The 21,112-nt window shown below is 38.9% G+C and overlaps 1 protein-coding gene across 1 annotated transcript in view; it reads right to left on the reverse strand.

The window, feature by feature from the left end:
• gnaz (guanine nucleotide binding protein (G protein), alpha z polypeptide) overlaps positions 1 to 16,372 on the reverse strand; it is a 45,157-nt gene extending 28,785 nt beyond the window's left edge. Inside the window, exon 1 of the mRNA XM_081354078.1 lies at positions 16,071 to 16,372. The gene's annotated coding sequence lies outside the window, so the exon portion shown is untranslated. The remainder of the gene's footprint in view (positions 1 to 16,070) is intronic.
• Positions 16,373 to 21,112: the final 4,740 nt, after the last annotated feature.

A 21,112-nucleotide genomic window follows, 5' to 3' on the forward strand; every position in this document is an offset into this window, starting at 1 on the left:
TATCCAAAGCGACTAACATTGCATTCCATGTACACTTTTTTTTTTATCAGTTCTTGCTTTCCCTGGGAATCAAACCTATGACCTTGGCATTGCTAGTGTCATGCTCTAATGACTGAGAAGACATTATGATGATAAATGAGATTTGTTTTCACATTATGATGCACATTTTAAAGGAAAAGTGCTTAAAGTTTAAGAAAAGAAATGGGGTAAAATATAATCTTCAAAAATACACCCAACCAAGTATGCAATATTTGTTCACACAAACAATCACAAACTTATGTCCTTTCCCCTCCCCTATATAAAGTAAAATGCCCCAGAGAGTTCAGCCCTGTGTTGTGGACGGCTTGACGTCAGTCCCTTCCCCCCTCCACCCACCCTTCGTCACTTTGGTATTCTGGCACACTATTGAGGGAGGTTTGCTGTCTATATATCACACCACTGTCTTTCCTCCACAATGACTCATGCCCCAGTTACAGACACTAACTGATTACAGTGCAGAGTAATTTGAGAATAGTTATACAGAAACCATACAGTATCCCAGTTCAATGAAATAGACTCATAAATCTTAGCACATCTCATATTTCTGCATTATTAATAAGGCATCATGGAAAAGGAAACCACATTCACTAGAGAGAGCGAAGTGGCTGAGCATTCCTGAGGTAAAACGACTGCTGATATTTGTTGTGTCAAATGTAAAAGTCTAAAGAATTAATGTGTCTGATATAAATTCTACAGCTATTAATCCACTCCATGCTAAGCTACTTCTCAAATCGTGCATCAGGATAGGTGTCTTTTTGACTATTGAGTTACAACAGAAAAAGTCCTGGGTTACTGTGTCAGTGGGCAGTTGAGACCACACACCAACCAGAACAGATGCAGCCTTTGATCACGTTGACAACAGTGAACAATCATACAATTCACTGAACGATGTTAAAATCAGATACCATTTCCCTTAATTTGTCCTCTTGGTTTCAACCATCCGTCACAAGAACAATCATTGTTTCAGGAGATGTGTATCAGAGGGGAATTTGTGATGCCTCACAACCGCTGTTGCAATAGTTTTTAAGTGCCGTTGGGGAGAATTTCCTGTTGTGCTGTTCATTTTTTGCTTCTTTTGTTTCTCATCTTTGGATTGAAGACACAGGGTTTCAATTTGGCCAGCGGAGAACTCTTGAGTTGCATTGTGTGACGTCAGAGCGTTTGATGGAACACTCATGACTCAAATCAGCCATTTAATTGTTCTTGAGAATTCCAGCGCAGTTCACTTTACAAGTGAGTGCAGAAAAATAGCTTTTATAGAAAAATCACATGTACAATGTTTTTCAGTTGAATTGTTTCTCGAATAGAGTGATGGAAATAAAATGAAGAGCATATAGGCCACAAACTTACACATAACTAGGGCTGTATTTTAACTGTGATCATGATTTGCTTCTCTCGATTAATTAAGCATATAAGTCTGCAATATTGGCCCACTGGTTATAGAGAGCTCCAGGGATGATGTAGTTTTGTAGACCAACCCTGGAAGTTCACATCATCATGGTTCCCTCGACAAAAACCCAATATGATTTTTCCATTAGCTTTTGGATTATTGCAGATGACAATCTCTGTGACAAAAGTTTATGATACTTACATTTTGTTCATCATGATAATCGTCACAAATGAACAAAACTTTTATGAATTTTGAAGTGTAAATACAATCACCAAATGTATAACTAAACTATAAACGAAATACACAATAGTCGCACAACATCAACATCACCATAACTAAGTTTCTGACAACTCTTTCATTCTTTGTTTAAAAACATTTCCCGTGAAAAATTTGTTTACTATAGTTTGCAAGAGTGAGATTATAAACTGTGAAAACGGACTAGTGAGTAGATGTTTACTTGTTCAGCACGATGACGTTTAATGTTCCGCCAACCTCTGTAGTCCCATTAAGTGGCTTATCAACAAGAAAAGTTAAAGCTTTAAAACTTTAAAACCGGTGTTTAAATCCCCAATTCAGAGTCTCATTTTTTCTTTTTTTGGGGGGAATTTATACATTTTCCGAAATTCAAAATAGTAGTATGCGCAAAGAATAAACAAAAATCGGCACACTGCCACTACTGCTCCCAAAAATGTACTTATTCAAATTTGCAATGTCGAGCATTCGGGTTGAAACATTCCACATTTTAATAAATGGATTTTTGGGAGCAATAGTGGCAGTGTGCCAATTTTTGTTTATTCTTTATACATTTTCTGCTCAGTGTTTTACTTAATCTTTCCAACCTGGCAACCATGCACGCATGATCTCTTTGCTGATGATCTGAAAACACCAACAAAAATGTATGAACAATCTCCATTGTGATATTCTGTTCATACAGCCAGTATGCGTTCCTTCACGAGGCCGATTGTGCTGTTTGCTGTGATTAAATCTGTGATCAAACCTTCTTACTGACAAACTGACAAATCCAAACACGAGTCTTTTGTGATTCGCTGTGATTCGAATCTTGCTTACGATTGTAGTAAGTTGCTGCAAAGTCTTTTTGTTGTTTTAATAGAAAAACATGACCAAAATTAGGAAGGCTGAAATACACTACATTACTTTTTTACAGATTTTTGTACTGATTTGCCGTCTGGACAAGTCGACTCTAGTTGCCAAAAGAAAGAGCCAGCCTGAAGATTTTGAGTAGTCAGAGTTGACTGATATTGAAGATATTGGACATCCATCCATCATAAAAGTAATCCATATGGCCAGGGGGTTAATAAAGGCCTTCTGAAGCGAAGCAATGTGTTGTTGTAAGGAAAATTATCCATACTTATAACTTTATAAACTATTCACTGGCTTCCGGTAATGGCCGTAGGGCCATAAAAGTGACCTCTGACCCGAAGTGATATTCCTCTGACTTTTTCTCTTTTGTAATGTCTCTCAGCCATCTCTCTTTCTACAGTCTTTCTTCAAATCTCCCTCTTGCTCACTCTCTCTCCTCCCCCATCATGGAGCCCCCTACTGCTGATTGGCTACAAGTGTCTTGTGCTGCTCAGTTCAATCCACTTTCAACAGCATTTCTCAGAAATCGCTTACTGCACCTTTAACACTACAGAGCCCCTTGTGGCAAATGGCAAATGTTAGCAACAAAATACCCCTCCAGATAGTTTTGCCATAGTCTGTAGTTAGTTTTTTCTTTCCTGTAGCTCAAACAGTAGAGCATTGGCGCTTACAACGCCAAGGTCAAGGGTAGTGCTGCACAATTAATCATATCGCTGTCGCAATCGCGATGTCAAGCCTATGCGATTATATGACGCAAAATGTTGCGATTTTATGAAATAAATAAATTTGGGCTTAAATTAAATAAAGAACAAATGGAACAGAGCAAATTACTCACTGCACTTGACTAAATAACTTTTGTAGCTTTAATAAGGATTAGTGTATATTTCATTTATAAATTATGCAGTGCAGACTGTTTGATAACTTTATTCAAAACTTTATATATGTCCTAGGCCTACCTGTTAGACAGTAAGGGCACAGGTAAATATGACATTTATTTTTTACTATTGTACTATTGAGACAAATAACAAGTTTATAACAAAGATGTCAATATTTAATTTTGAAAAAAATATTTTAATTTGAAAAAAGTGCATTTAGTTGTTGTTTCTAGTTTGAGTTGAGAAATACACATTTCCACATTATCACTAATCCGTGTGTGCAATTTACTTGAGAACCAAGCAAGTTGACTCATGAAACCATTTGTTTATTATATCGCAATCGCATATCGCAATCGCAGTATGACATTTTCCCCAAATCGTGCAGCCCTAGTCATGGGTTCGATTCCCAGGGAAAGAACTGATAAGAATGTAAATGTGTTTGGATAAAAGCGTCTGCCAAATGCATATATGTTAATGTAAATCACAGAATGTGTGCCTACAGACCAACTAGCTTATCGATTTTTAATCTAATCGATAAGCTACGGTCAAAAGTTTGCGTTTTCAGGCCCCCAAAATGCTGTTGTAGTGTAAATGTATGGCCAAAATGCATACAAAGTTTTCTGTTTTGTAAACGCCCCCCTTAGTTAGAAAGCTAATGAAATCTCCTTAATGTAACTAAATCAACTAGACCACTAATTCATGCAAGAAACTTTAAGTAATATTGTGATGAAAACTGACAGAAAAGTTTTTCAAAGTGGCAGTGCAAACAATAATTTCAATGTCAGGGATGGCTCATTATGAGCAAACGGATGTCACAATATGAACTTTCAACACAGAAAGTACACTAAACCCATGAAGGCCGCTAACGCTCCAGAAGCAGCACACACACACAGCATGACTTGTCAGCTTTTAAAGATTGCCACAGTTGTAACAACAATTACAGCTAATGATTCTGATGCAACACATTCGACACTGCGCTAGTGCCAGAGCTATGAAGCAATAAAAGGACTGCTTTCTTTAATGATTTATACATAAAACATAAAATCAATCAAATAAAGAACTAGGCATGAGCTAATGCACTTGTGGAACTCTGTCACTTTAGCATGTGATTAACACTGACTGATTAACACTGTCATGGTCATTAAATCACCATGTATTGTTACACCCACTCGGACGCAACTGATCTAATCACTATTCTAGTCTGATACCACGGACATTTTGACCAAAGGGGCAAGTGAGACACAGCCTTCAAAAAAAAGTCACGTGAAAGGAGGCGTGTTGCTGTGATTGGCTAATTACCCCTTATCATGCTTGAAACTTGGTCCACTTATTGGCCTTAAGTGACAAGTCATCTAATTTTTAATTAAACCTGCTCCTTGATACATTTTAGCATCAATAGGTGTTTTTACAGAAGATTTAATGACTAACTACCCAAACAAAAGAATATGAGCAGAATTAAAATGACGTTTTAATTTAATTTTATATTGCTTGAGACTTGATGAGACTTTGATGTAACTTTGATTTAAAAAAAAAATAGTATAGTATAAAACAAAATTATAATCTTGGAAGTAAATGCTGTTCCTTTAAACCAGAAACTGTCTAAACGAATGTAACATGAATTTATACTGGACTACTAAACTAAGTGCAGACCGGGAAATCTGCCTGCTCATTTCCTAAATATGAATCCTTAATCTACGAATGATTCAAATACTCACAATTTTCCTGGAAAGTTATCGTGTCAGTCTCGTTGAACCAGGTAGATCTTCTGGTGACTTTGACGTCAGCTTCCCATATGCTAATAATTTCTGGTTTGAATGCCTCTGAAACAGCTATCAATGAACCAAAAAGGATAAACCAAACCAAACGGTGGGTTTTGAAAAACAGAAATGACAAAAACTGAAACATCAGATGGAAGTGAGATGTAACTGTCACTGGGTTTTTTCTGAGAATGTTTTCTGAGATTTGAGACGTAGATTGCAAAAATGATGGCTAACGTACAGTGTTCCAGCTCAGACAGGAATCAGCGTTCTCTTTTTGGAGTTCTGACTCATTGGTGATGTACAGGAACCTGCCTACGTCAGAAACAATTTAGATGTAGGTCGCAGACTAAGAGAAATCCAGCATGCTGCATTTAAAGCCTTGCATTATGCAAGACATCTGATGTGGCCCAAATAGCATCATTATAATATTTTGGAGTAATATTCATCCAAAAATCATATACTCACCCTAATGTTATGGTTCACTAAAAGGAGATGTTAGGCAGGATGTCTTGTCCATATAATGACAGTGAATGGTGACAAGGGGCTGTCAATGTTAAAAAAAGACCCAAAAAAACAATCATGAGTCCAGCCCAAATGACTCTATTCAAAATCTTATGAAGCCATACAATAGATTTGTGTGAGGAAAGACAGGAGTACTCAAAATAATCTTCTTTGACAGGTCTCAAATAAAAAAAAAAAATAGTCATGAAATAATTTGGGCCCATAAATTAAGATTTCAATCCCATGACTTATTCATTTGATGCAACAATATATGTGAACATTAATGAGATTTGAGAGCTGCAACAGACAAGATTATCAGTGAATAATGACTTCTATCATCTTTTTTGTCCTTTTTTTTGTGAGATAGTCTTTGGTCCCCATTCACATCATTTTATGGAAAAGAGCAACACTCTGCTAAATTTCTCCTTTTGTGCTCCATGAAGACCAACAACAACAACAACAACAACAACAAAAATACACAGGTTTGGAATGGCATGAGGGTGAGTGAATTATGATTTGTGTGTGAACTTTTTCTTTAAGGCCATGTCTGGTGGGTTACCAGTACAACCTATTATTACATTCCTTTATGCCCTTTCTATCACAGATTCTGTTTAATTTCCTTTCTTTTTGCTATGACAAGATACTAGGCCTTCCAGGGAACAATTGCTTAGACTTGAGTCACGTCCAGCCCAAGTACTGGATCAAAGAGATTGAGGCCCTTTACTGTAAGTAATAGCGCTTAGAAGATTTTAATTATGACAGGTTGTGAAGATTGTGACAGAGTGTGAGGTGAAGAAGTGAGACAAAGCTTTATGAGAATGAATTAGGAGACACAGCGTCGGGTTATCAGGTTAAAGTCGTTCTGCATTATGACTAATTACTAAATCAGTCAAGGTCAGAGTTTTTCCTCTTATCTTCGTCTGAAGTCACAGTATCTCAATAAACCACTGAGCTTCACTGAAAGCTCAATTAGTTATATGTCTATATTTAAGCAAAGCTCCTCAACTTTAGAAAGTCCAGGGGCCACGGAGCAAGAACATTTCAGCCTCAAATAAAAGTTACTTGCAAGTTAGCTCTGTGGTGTCTAACCAGAATATTATACTGTGAGTGCAGCCAGATCTCATGAGAAAATGTAACTATTTTATGAGGTGGCAACTTCATATGAATTCATACAATGTGATTCGTATGGAAACGTAACATTTTTTGAAAAAGAAATCATCTAAGCATGCATAAAGGTGTAAATAATGAATTGTGTCTCTATGACAATGGAATAATGTATTGTTTTTTTATTTTTTATTTATGTTTGCGACAAACAATGCAGTTCATTGTGTCACTCACCACTTTCTAACTATTTTATGCTTTGGCTAATTGGTGGCTAATTCATGTGAATTCTTACAATATCAGTTGTACGTTTTCTTGCGATCTGCTTACGCCCAACTGAGGGTTAAGATTAGAGGTGGACTGTCATGCTTAAGTTTTTTTTTTTCTGAAAACCGAATCGCATTGTACGAAATTACCACCTTGTAAAATAGTTCTGTTTTCTCATGAGATCGGGTTGCACCCGCAGCACAATATGCTAGATAGTTACCATGCAGCTAACTTGCAACTTTTATTTATTTGCCAAAAGCATTTGGCAATCTGTGAATGTTAATTTTGGCCTCTGGCCAAGGTCTTTAAAAAGGTTTTTATGCGCTCTACGGAAAATACAAAAAGGAGTGAAGCGTGGTGGAAAGTAGCATATTTAACATGTTTATGAAGTTCAGAGTATTCCAGGCATATGCGTTTCATCACGTCTGAATGAAGGGATCGTATGCATTGGAAATGAGTGTGGGGGCGTCACATGATGAGCTTCAAACAATCACATTTGTCTAAAGCTTTGTACACTCATGGCCCAAAACCGACCCAAGATGTCTTGCTCAAAGGACACAGCTTTGTTGTACCACAGTGCAAACATCAGGAGAAACAATGAGTGGCAGTGTTTCAGTCAATAGCGGCCCCAAAACAGAGGACTTTTGATTTGGCTGGGGCCGGCGTAGATGGTGGGCGACTGTATAGCAGATCTGTTTTTGTCATAAAGGGTCCCATGAGAGGTAGGGGCATGGCCTGGCCCCTATTAAAAGTGTTGTTTTCAGTCACATGTGCTTCTTGCCCTGACAATGCATGTCTGTGTACTGTGAATGTTTTTGCATAGCTGCTAATGGGAACCGTCTATATAGGGGAAACCAGACTGAAGAGGGAGAAATGGTGTACCAACTATTGGTTGGACTTTAAGTTCTGAGCCTAACAGTCTGTGTTTGTCCACAACCTTTTCACCTCAGCTGCTGTCAAATAAAGGAAAACAAAGAGGTCTGACCAAGCTCAAGAGCGACATGTTGCTAATCTTTCTTCGAGCACTGCTTTGGTTGTGTGTAATGTTCAAATTCAGGCTTTGATAAGATATGAGCCATTTTGAGGCACAGCAGGTTTCTGAAGGAAGGGGTCGGTTTATCTCTGTGCTAGCCCTAGCTGCTGCACTTAGCTGGGGTGTGATTTCACTACTCACTGTAAACACAGACCGTGAGGGGGAGTATCGGCACAAAACTGTCCAGAATGATGCTTATGAAAGGTTGTCAGACGAGAATGTACCTGACTTTGAAGGAACGTGCAACACTTGCCCTATCGATACAAGTTATAGCATAATGATGATTACAATCACGTTGCCAATACATTATTTTAAAGGGGATCTATAATGCAAAATTCACTTTTACATGGTGTTTGAACATAAATATGTGTCGGCAGTGTGTGTGCACAACCACCCTATAATGGTAAAAATCCACCCAAACCTCTTTTTTTAAATCCCCATAAATCATAAGCAGTGTCTCAAAACAAGGGCTGAATCCTGGCTTTCTGTTGGTCACTGCAGAAAATTCACGGGACCTCAACTCAATGCAAAAATATGTGTGGGGAAATCTTTCGTCCACACGTGAAATTCCAGATCATGTGGATTCCTATCGAAATGGCATGATTTTACCCATGAAAATTGGCCCACCAGTGGTAAATGGCTGATATGATCTTTTATTCTATATTATGATGTACATCTACAGTAAGTAAAACAGATGGTTCTATCTGGTTGTTGATTGGATGGAGGCAGATCTGAATGTGAGCTTACGGTTGATTGTAAGAAAGGGACGGGGTAAAAGTGGACTTAATAAATGGAAAAGGGCGGCATATGTCAACAAAGAGAAGTCTGAGGGTTCACCAGAAGATCCATTTATGGCATATTGATTCAAAATTACATCAAAACAAAAGAAAAATCAAAACACTTGCATGGATGAATCGTTCACAATAAGATCTAACATGCATTTAGAAAATAGGGTGGATTTCTAATTCACGCTGACTCCGGAAACCAGTGAAAAATATTGATGACTCCTCTTGCACTACACAGATTTTTATCTAATCAAATGCTCTCTAGAATGTGAATGTCCCTCCCCCAATACCACATGCAACCGACTAGCAAGCAGAAAGTCATGTTACCGCTGTGACATTGCTAAAGCCTAGGGAGAGGAGTTGTTAACATGTCCCACCACAACTTCCTGTTTCAATAGGAACATGCAACACAGGAAATATAAGACTACACATGTTAAACAATTTCATGTGGTCTTTAACTTGTATTGAACCTGGAATATTCCCCTATGCACAAAACATAACTGTAGCAGGATGCTAGCACAGCAGTTTGACTATCATCTAGCTTTAATAGTTCAGGCAGCCTATTTATTTGACAACATTGGTAAGGTTAGACTTACTCAAACCCTACGCATCCTGTGGAGCATCCTTGTATTCGTCTGCATGGTCATAACAGCGGTCATATGACTGAAGGAGAGCTCATGGGGTGGTGGCACCCCTCCACCTACCCCTCAGTCATATGACCGCTGTTACGGCCACGCAGAAGAATACAATGATGCTCTGTGCATAATGAGAACAGAAAAGATGACCCTCTTAGCTCATCTATGCTCGGTCACACACACACAAATACTGTAGGACAGTTCTTGCAGCAGTCCCAGAAGAAAATTGCATCGCTCAGAGGTGCTCTTTCATAGTCCGGGAGACTTAATGGAGTTATGATTCATTTAAGCATCAACTGCTAAGTCTATTATCCATTAAGTCGCCTTAATTTGCTTAGAAATAAGGCAGGAATAAATTAAATTTATTGGAAAATGGAATTTATGCAAATAAGATGCAAATTGTTTACACACAGTAAGAATATGATGGCACCTGCAGTGTATATAACATTACAGAAATATTTGTAAAAAAAAATGCATTAATTATGCAAGTAAAAATGGGGGGGGGGGTATTAGGAAGCAGGAGACTTAGTAAAATATTCAATATTTTCTAGAGATTTGTGATTGCTTTCCTATCAGGTGTGATGGCAATACTTAGCAATTAGATCAGGGTTTCTCAATCCATTCATACAAATGGCATAATCCCTAACTGTATAATCTGTATGAAAATACCTCTCAGCTCATCAAACTCTGACTGATACATTAAAATCTGCTTTATGTCATTGAAGTTGGATGCGGTTCACGTAAGCGGAAAATGTGATTAAATGACCGCACGTGTATAACTTCATCTAAATAAATTGAGAATAAGCCAGTTGATATGCTGGATTTTATAATCGAACATGTCATTATGATGCATTACATTATTATGTGATTTTTTGTTAAACCATTGTTTAATTCAGGTATTGTTAAAGCTTCTAAAACCACTTCCCTTGGTGGCGTGTGCACACAAAAACGATGCAAACACCTCAGAGTCCCTCTCCCCGTACCTGCTGACCTAGATAAGAGTACGTGCCTCCTCTTCCTGCCAAGTGCCATTTCCGAGTGATAGAGCCAGACAGTCGCATACAGCCACGCTTGACCAATGGCTCATCCATGCTCACCTTTACACCTTTAGTTTCAAAACATCATGCGTGTAACACTTGCAAATGAGCTTCTATTTTTCAAAGTAAATTCAGTCTATGTTTAAATACTTTCACCTATTCCAGTTTAATATGTAGTGATGACTATAAGTAAGCCATTCGTAGGTTGATGTACCTGAAAAATTTAAGAACTGGCTCTGTTTCTCTATTCCGACCAGCCCAATGTAGCAACAGCTCAACCAATGGAGGAAATCTGGGGGAGGGGCTATCTGTTTGTCCAACCAGTGGCAGAAGTGAGAGTGTTCAGGAAACATACTGTTTCATTTTGCAAAAAGTATGAATATTTACATAATCCTTTTTTTTTACCTTCTCTAAAATAATAGGCTACTAATACAAATATTTTTTAGTTTAATTTTAGTTTAAAATGCATCATTTTTAATTACATGGTGACAAATACATTTTGATAAAAGTACAAACATTCCATGTAGTTTCTCACTTAATGAGAGCATAAAATTAGTCTTGAAACATATATAATAGAAAAAAAATAGCATGTCACACTGCTCTCACACATCTTTGTTAACATTAATAAAAATACAATACACTTTTAAATCATTTTAGCTCAGGTAAATATTAACAATTCTTGATTTTAATAATGTATTAGTAAATGTAATTAACTAGACTAAAAAATGCTTTGAAAGTATTTAAATTCATGTAAATATAAGATAAAACATAATATATTCTATCTACTGCAAATAAAGTCCAAAATAACATTGTTTCTAAAAGCCAAAACAGAACATGTCTTTTCAGTTCTCGAAACTACTTCCTTCTGCACATTTTAACACAGTATTATGAAACCTTTTCTTTGTGATATGCAAAACTGCGCCGTGGAACAAACTGCTGATAACGACTGTACACAAAAGCCAATACCGAGTTGACTCATCAGGAGAAATGTGATCTTGACTACAGAATTAACAGTCGGATCCATTTCATCCTGCTGATGTCATGACAACTATACTTTTGTGCCAAATCACTTTGCTTTGTAAATGAACACGCATAAAGGTGCAATAAGTAAACATGTAAAGGTAATACGGATACAAACTTAACATGAATGGGAGGGTGGCATCATTTAAAATGTCAAGTTTATACAGTTACCTTGCGTCTTTTGACTTGTAACCTTAAGTAACCAACCAGAACACTCTGGCAATCATCTCTGAAACAACATGCTAAGAACCACTCAGAACACCTATACAAGTGTACAATGTTTATCGCGTATGATCACCAAGAATATATCCTTGTTCAAATGGGAATGGCATAAGCAGGGCCTGTTTGTTTAGTTCACAGTAACATGAGGTCAAGCCTGTGCCACTTATGGCAACAAATTGGGCAACTTTTCTTCCAGACCGAATGAGCATAAGCTCCTGGCTTTACTTTGAATCTTCTAACACTCTTCTTACAATCTTTAAACCTTAACAGAACCCACTTCAGACTTGGATGTGACTTATATCATATAGAATTCCACAGTTCTTCTTATAAGCAGACCTCTTGGTTATAGCTAATGGCTGGTTTCAATTCAACAAAAGGCCTCTCTCACATGTGTTTCTATAAAACAAGGGCCTGGTCACCTCTTGATCCCAAACTTGTCAGAGTGTTGGATTTTCCATGCTCTCACTGAGAAAAGCCCTTTCAGTCCACTTCACCGAGTAGCTACTCCAATTCTAGCCAATCTATATCAGAAGACAAGTCTTGCACAGTATGAACGCTGCATTTTTTCAATATGATATCTCTGAAAGAGGAACTCCTGCTGAAAGGAGAGCTTATTATTTGTCATATGTGGGATTGGAATGATCAATCAGAACCTTCATGTTGTTCCAAACCCGTATGAGTTTATTCCATGGAACACAAAAACGAAACATTTGAAAAAATGCACTGGTCACATTATTTCCTTGAAATTACAATGAATGGGGACTAAAATCTCAAAAAGGATGCAAAAGTGCACTATATTATTTGAAGTTATTTGAAGTCTTTACAGGTTTGTAGTACTGATGTCCGAATGGATCACTCTGTTGAGTCAGATCTTTTTATGAATCAATTGGCCCAGTTCATAAAAACAGAATAATTCAGTCAACATTCATTGTAAGGTACATGTAAAACAGCAACATGGTCTTCAGAATTCCATCTTTTGTTTAAAAAAAAGAAATTTTCATATTTTCACGAGGGTGAGTTATGACTGCAAAGTTTAATGTAAAAAAAAAAATGTAATTTGTGCACAAAAGCCCTATGCCCAACTATGCCATTAGTTCCAAAATCGCATGCTCTTTTAAGTAGGTACTTATTTTGAATAATCCATCGCATGCACACTTAAGAATCTCTCTGGAAGTAGTAGGTCATCCAGAGACTTTTTGCCTACTGTTTTATGAGTACTGTGAATTCAAACATACTACTCTTGTCACATACTATTTTTTGCCTACTGTATATGTAGCGATTTCGGATGCAGTCATTGACTGTTTTTTAAATCATTTTCAGATAGCCCCGCCCCAAACTGACACCATTGGTTGAGCCACTGTTTCTATGTCAAAACGGCCACGTAAGTGGACTTTCTATGTGAAAGTACCACGTGTTACCATTTTCTGGTAAATCAACCTATTCTGCATATTCTATGCACATTAAACTGGGATAAAAGACATTATTTTACCAAATTACACACATCATCTTTAAGGACATAATGATGATAAATTCAGAAAGACTGACCGACTTCCTGAGTGTAGATTTAGCATGCTTGTAACATGCTGCACATTTGAGCTATTAAATAATCACCATTCGCTTTAAGCACTGTTGATGATCTGACTAATCCGCAAACCTTTAAAAATGTCACACATTTTACTGCAAAACAGTCAGGAATCATAAACAACACATCAGGAAGGATAAATAAAACTAATTACTGTTTTAATAAGCATACCCGTTAGAAACTGTATCCTCAATGGCAGATGTGTGATTTGTCCTGAGCATTAATGAACAGCTGGCTATCAGAGCATGTAAGGTCACCAGCGAGGTGTTTTGCCAAACCACTACTGTGGTGCCAAAAACTGGTTATGATCATTCAAGCATTCTCTCTGAAAGCAGCATGTGTATATTTTGGCATTTCCCTTTCAAGAATGTTCCTATCAATGTTGAACCTTGACTAGAATTTCTTTCTCCCGATTATTTTCATGCATCCCATTTTTGTCTTTTAAGCATACTCTCAATAACAAGGGCAGAATTATTTAGTCTCCATCAGACTTATGTAGTGTGACGCCACAATTGAAACACTCCAGTGAACACTTCGGTGACAGAAGCATGTTGAATAATAAATGTGACTTTCTTTTGTAAAATATGAATTAAAATTAAATTTGTGTGCATGCCGTGCTTTGCTATCAAAGCAGCAAGCTCAGGTATTTTTAAAACATGACCCAAATGCATAACAATCCGTCGTTCTGTGCTTTAGATGGTTTTGTTTACAGCATAATTTCGGTTCACAGTTAAATGAGCTACCTGGCAATCAAGTGAAGTTTATTTTTAACCATCATTTGAGACTGAGCTTTCATTGTGATCATGTTGTTGTTGACGTTTATAGTGTTTGAATATCACTGATATTGATGCCTGTGTTTTGACAATGCATGACTTTCCTCGCATTCTTATAAGCAAATATGGAGCAGTATTAAAATGAGGGTGTGCCTCCCATAACGGCCATCATTTCAGATGACAGCACAGGATGTACAAATATTAACTGGTTCTTAGCTGATGTTGCACAACCATCCTGCAGTTTGGTCAGTTTGTGGGTTGTGTGTGTGTGTGGGGGGGGGAGCGCTGGCAGTATCTGCTCATCTTTGCATGGTCTGTGTTTTCCTGTCTTTATGAGTAACACAGCATCTTTACTGTATTAGCACTCTATTGAGCAACACCGGTGCTACTATGCTGTAATGAAATGAACTTAGCTAGCATAACTGCTCGCTGGCCTTGCCAAACCTCCCCAGAGGAAAATCATACTGCTCAACGGTTGCTCTGTTATAGCTCAGGAATTCTCAGCTACATTTAATTTAATGTAGATGTTTCTCCTAAAATTCGGAGAAACGAAAACGCACTCTTAAAATTAAAGGTCGTTTATTGGCATCTGTGGTATCATAAACCTTTCTATTTCACAAAGAGTGTAGAAAAAGGTTCTTTAGATTATTAATACTAAAAAAAAAGAGATTATTTTAAGCACTGTTGATTAAAAAAAATTATGGTATCGCTTTGAAAAACCCCTTTAGGAACTTTCTATTTTAACAGAGTGTAAGAATTGTAAGAGCAATGATGTCAATGTGGATACCATAGCTCAAATTATTCGGTATAAGAGGAATGTGATGAGAAATAATTGCGTTTATATCGAAACTTCTGACTTTGGCATCTAGGCACAGCGTCTGAGACACTGCTGAGAAACTCTCTACATGCCAGAGTCTTTTACTCTAGAGAAGCAAACTCTCTTTACTCACGAGAGGCAATTTGCTTTTCCTTTAATCTCATTGCTATTTAGGAGAAACAATCGAGATTTTAATGAGACTTCATTTGTATTGGGTCCGTGGGCCTCCCCGTACATCCGTTCCCTTGCTTGTGGCGGGTTCTCGCAAACCCTCTTAGGATATATTTTATCTTTCTCTCTCCTTTCATTTTTTTGTACTGCATCATCCTCCGCCCCTCTGCCCCTACTATCTCTCCACCATTATACCCCCACCCCAGCCACCTAACCCCTCCCTGTGCAGGTTCCCTCGCACACATGCACACACAACCCTGTCACTAGGCTACACTGCCCTCCGCTGCCCTAATAACAATCCCAGGAATTTTAGACAGGGCAAAAATGCTTCAAATGACATTTACTGGGGAAGGGAAGGGGGCCTGCCGACGGGGGAACCGCGAACCCGCCTTTGGCACACGCAAACACATCAACGGCGATCAATGGGGAGCAAACGCGTCGTTGTTTAACGTTGGGGCAGTGGGAGTCAAAGATCAGCAGGAGGTATGGCCGAAAGGAGAATATTGACACGGGCTTTTGCTCCACTGCCAGGAGAAACAGCAGCCCTGTCTTTACACAGGGTGTGCACCTAATTCAGCTCCTTCCATATTCACCAGCCAGCAGAGCGTGGCATGAACACACTACACCTAGTGCACTGCTCCATTTGAGATTCAATAATATGTGACCAATTAACATTGCACAAGCTGAATCACTAGGTACAATACGTGGGCAAGAAACTGAAGATGCTTAGTCCTTAAACATACACTCGTGAACCAATCCAGGACTCATGGGGGCTGCTTTGGCATCATCCCTGAGCATCACCTCACAGAGATGGAGGAAAATACCATTCTCCTGCCCGAGCTACTAAACACGGTCACATTCCCAAGCCAAAAACAAAACCCAAGGACACTACCAGGGAAGCTAGCCTTGGTGTAACAACAGGAATAAGGGTGTGTGGAAGGAAGGGAAAATATTTCCTCACCGTTTCACCGCTTGCCGTCCATTCACCAGCAACACTGCAGACAAACATTCGCTTGGGAGGCAGAGGGAGCGCGCGATCCGTCCCCTTAGTCCTGAATCACCAACATCCTCAGATCCGTCTGAATCTCCTCTCACACATGCACTCATTCACTGTCGCTCTTTCGTTGTGTCGTGCTCTCTCCTCCTCTTATAATTGTCGGTGTGCTATTTCCCCTCTTGTTAGCTCCAAGGCAGTTAAGAGACACTGCAGCGATGGGGGAGGAGGGTGTGTGCGTCTGTGCGTATGTATGTGTGCTTGTGTTCAAGTGTGTTCGTTCGTGAGTGAGGGAGTATGAGAGCAAAGAGGGAGGAGTCAGTGGGGATAGAGGAGAAGAGGGGGAAAACAGCTAGTAGGATTAAATCCTGAGGAGAAAGAGAAAGCAGAGCGGGGTACAGAGAGATTTCTGGAGGAGAAAATGCAAGCCGTATCGCAAAGAACGACGGGTGTGAATTCTCTGTGTGCATGCGAGATCTGGCAGATGTTCTGCAGCCCTGCTGGTTTGCTCTGCTAGCTGCAAGAGTTGGTCCACAGCAGGGTTGGTTGCGATTCATTGATGGCTGAAAGAGCTTGTAGGAAAATGATACAGAGCGAGAGATAGAGGCAAAGGAGGGAGTCGAAGAGGAGAGAGGAGATGACGGCAAGGGACCAGAGGGGGTTGGATAATGCTGTAATATGTTGCTTCTGTGCCAACTGTTTCTGTGACAGAATGACCACTTCCTCTGCAGCCATTGGTCCCCTGCTTATACGGATAGATGTGCTGACAAATAAAACATCCAGCAGTGGCTCGTGGGTGATTGGAGCATGCTCCCCATCCCGCCCCCCTGTTGAAGCAACAAGATTCTGCCTCACCCCAGGCAGCTGAGGACCACATCCAGTGCGTTTGCGCCTTGCATCCCAAACAACGCCTCATGGACACTAACATGCACGTGTTTGGTTGCACTACACGTTCAGAGAGGTGTAGCGAACATAAAGGTGCAACCTAAAGTACATTTCAGTTTGGGAAAGAAATTTCTGCAGTCTAAAGATTTCTCTTGCTATAAGAAAAAATCAGTAGTCTTTGATTGCTTAATGTGACATAATTACTTATAATTGCCTTTGCGATGAATCTTAGCCCTCAAAATGGTATCTTTGAACCTCATTTACCACTAAAAATGAATTAATTTAATTAAGTAATTTAAGGGTACATTACTAATCTAAGTTACAAAGTTGTCCCTTTAAGGGTACTGCCCATGCAGTGACAAGCTGTTGTACCCCTAAAAGGTAACGTTTTTGCACAACAGTGTATCATACAATCTGACAAATCACAACACATGCAGTTATTCTCATGGGTTTTCTACTTACATGGTGGTCTTTTTGTTAGTCTCTTTTGTATGTGACTGTCTTCGGTCATGTGTGAGCATCAGTGGATGATTAATGAACAAACTCTGACATCTGATCAGATTGTGACGCTGCCCTATTGCTTCCCTTGTGTACAGCTGTCAAACATGCCCAACGCCAGGCAAAGGCAACATGATTTCCCTTCAGAATAATACACTAAAGGAAACATGAAATATGTAAATTAAATATCATTGACCATACCATTCTTCCTCCTAATACCTAAACTGTAAGGCCTTGCATGTATTTTTTGGTGGAAAATGCAAGCACACAATGCATTACAATAAGCTCAGTGGGAAAAAAACCCACATCCAAATTAGATAGACATGACATAAATGTTGATGTAAAAATTTAGTTAATTTTAAATATCAACAAAAAATAGTTTTATTTAATTATAAATGTACTATTTTAACAACGTTTTGTGTTTTTGCTCATTGCTGTTGCTCAGAGTACCACACTGTTAGCAAAAGCAATATGCTAATGCAAGCTATTGTATTTGTACACTGACCATACTGGAAAGACATGTGTGAAACTTAAAAGTGTAGATATTCTGAATTAAAGTCTATCGGGTGCAAAAGGCATCACGTAAACAAATAAAGGCATCAGTGTTGAAAGAAAACAGCTACTTAACCACTCAGGACATATAATAAAAGTGGTGGTGGTGGAGATCGGCGTGAAATGTTTACATTGCATGGACCTGAACATCACAGCCATGATCAGTTTGTGTGGGATTAAAACTACAACTGTTCTACTGCAATCATTAGTGGTAGTAAAGTAATACACATCAAATATATACATCAAACAAAATCGAAGAACGAACTGTTGTGGCATAATTTCAAACTAAATCAGGCCAAATGTTTAGCTGCATCCGAAATCGCATACTTATATAGTACTCATAAAACAGTTTAGGCAAAAAGTAACCAGATGACCTGCTACATCCGACCTACTTACTATCCCATGAGGCCACATGAGAGGATTTGTGAATGGCAGTGAAATGACGCAAGTGACGCTAGTAGGTCACATGATAATAACAACATGGCGACTGTAGTACGTCCGGATTAAATTCATACTCCACACACAGGGCTTGACATTAACACCTGCCAAATGCGGGTGGATTTCAAAAGTGGTGTGTAACGCAGTCACGCCTACTAGACACTTTGGCAGGTTGAGTTTTATATATAATATATATACACTTTTCAATTGTAGTGTTTTAAAAAGGCATCTGACATAATAAACTAAGTGCAATGTAGTAGCAGAAAACATGGATTTTTCGATATACATTGATATTGAAATTTCTGAACCGCTTCCAACACTCATTTTCCGCAGAATAGATAATAATTTTATATAGTTCTTTTCTAGGTACTCAAAGCGCTTTACATTGGAAGGGAGAATCTCCTCAACCACCACCAATGTGCAGCATCACCTGGATGATGCGATGGCAGCCATATTGCGCCAGAACGCCCACCACACACCAGCTTATTGGTGGATATTAGACAGAGATATGAAGCCAATCAGTTTATATTGGGATGATTAGGGGGCCATGATGGAAAGAGGTCAATGGGCAAATTTGGGCAGGATGCCGGGGTTAAACCCCTACTCTTTTTCCAAAGGACAGATGAGAGGATTTTTAATGACCACAGAGAGTCTAGACCTCGGTTTAACGTATCATCTGAAGGATGGTGCTCTTTGACAGTATAGTGTCCCCATCACTTTTACTGGGGTGTTAGGAGGACCCACACAGACCACAGGGTGAGCGCCCCCTGCTGGCCTCTCTAACACCTCTTCCAGTAGCAACCTGGTTTTCCCAGGAGGTCTCCCATTCAGGTGCTGACCAGGCTCCGCCCTGCTTAACTTCAGTGGGCAACCAGTCTTGGGCTACAGGGTGATATGGCTGCTGGCCTACACGATACACGATACCAGCTGCGCTTTCTTTCTATCATCTCTCCAACAGCGAGTTGACACACAAACCCGCCTCCTCTCACTCACTCGTTTCATTTGCTCAGGATAAATATTGTTGGTGTTACGGGGCTTGAATTTCGGCACGTATTGTGCATGATTTTACTCATTCCCGCAGATTTTGTGCACATACCCAAAGCGCGCACACATAAAGCCGCCTCTCAGTACTAAATTGAGTTCTTTTTCGCTGCTTATTGCGCATAAACAGTCCAACACACACAAGATAATTTCAAATGGCGAGTATTCACGTAAACACAGTCAGTTATGTTTTAAGTGAACGCAAACAGTTGAGAAAGAAAAAGCATGGGTAACAGTATAATAGATCAGTGCGCCATGACTTAGTGACAGCAGCCTATTATCAGGTATATTAAATTATGAGATCATTTTAAGAAATATCTGTATGGCCAGTTTTCCGCATGGTAAAAGTACTTTGCTGTGAGCATATCAGGGCCTTAAGAATAAGGAGCTGTAATGTTTTGTAACAAGCCAAGTACATGTTGCTGGGCATGTATACTTGTCTTCTGGGTGCGAATTGATGCTACATTTCTATAAACAGCTCTCCTGTGGGAGGAGTGATGTGTGTGCAGTCTGTCCATGCAGGCAAAAGGAAAAGTCTGGCATATGAAAAATGCTGTGCAAACCATCATGTCACACAACAGTGTCGGATTGGCCCTCGCATCTCCATGAGAGAGCAGGTAACATGAGTTTATGTAGCCTACATCATAAGTGTCTTATTGCTTGAATACAGCATTTCATCTGATCTCACAAGGCATGAAAATTCATGTGGGCCACATTTTCATATGTGTATATATATTATTTTTTTTCAATCACATTTAAAAAGAAACCGCTTGCCTAATCTGCTCATGCACGCTGGGATGCAATTCACAATAACTGTCTTTGCACGGATATTACTAAAGGTTCAGTTCCAATTGGTTAAGCATTTTATTTAATTAGAGCTATTCAAGACCCATGTGTTCAGTTGCTTGCACCATGTTTAATAGCTTTCAGTGCATTACAGCTGCACAAGCACAACCCTAATGAACCTGTGGTTGTGCTGTGTGCAGGACAGTGCACTGAAAGGGTTTCGGGGGAAATAGATGTCACAGACACAGACGAAAGACTTGACCTCAGACTTTTGTCTTATCAGTTCGAAACAAGCAAAGAACGACATTGTCGAGAAATATCTGTTTTGTAGTTCCAAAACATTATCGTCAAGGTACATTGTACAAATATGACATTAGTGGCACAAATATTATGAAAACAGATGTTTTATAAAGTATTATCAATGTAAGATTAGCCTAGCATGGAGCCTATAGAATGTGGTTATATGCCACTAAAATTCAAGATATCAGGGCAAAAATGCCCCTGTATGAGTATTTGTCTCATTTATTTCATGATATAGTCAGTCAAGCAACATCACACGAGTAACGAGCGCAATATCACATGAGTCCTGTTTTGTCCCGAATAGCACGAGTGCAAATGTAATAACCTACTGATTTTATACAACAGTTAAAAAAAAAATAATATTGTGACATATTTTAGAAACACAATATTGTCTGCTTTTGCCAAAGAAAATATTACTTATAAAGCCAGAGCAGAACTCTTGTGCGTCTTCGGGCGACACACAGCGGTGTTTTGTTTCTCAACGAGTCTGCGTTTTAAGCGAATCAATA

This window comes from Scardinius erythrophthalmus (assembly GCF_964197995.2).
Source record: "Scardinius erythrophthalmus genome assembly, chromosome: 23".
Lineage (NCBI taxonomy): Eukaryota > Metazoa > Chordata > Actinopteri > Cypriniformes > Leuciscidae > Scardinius > Scardinius erythrophthalmus.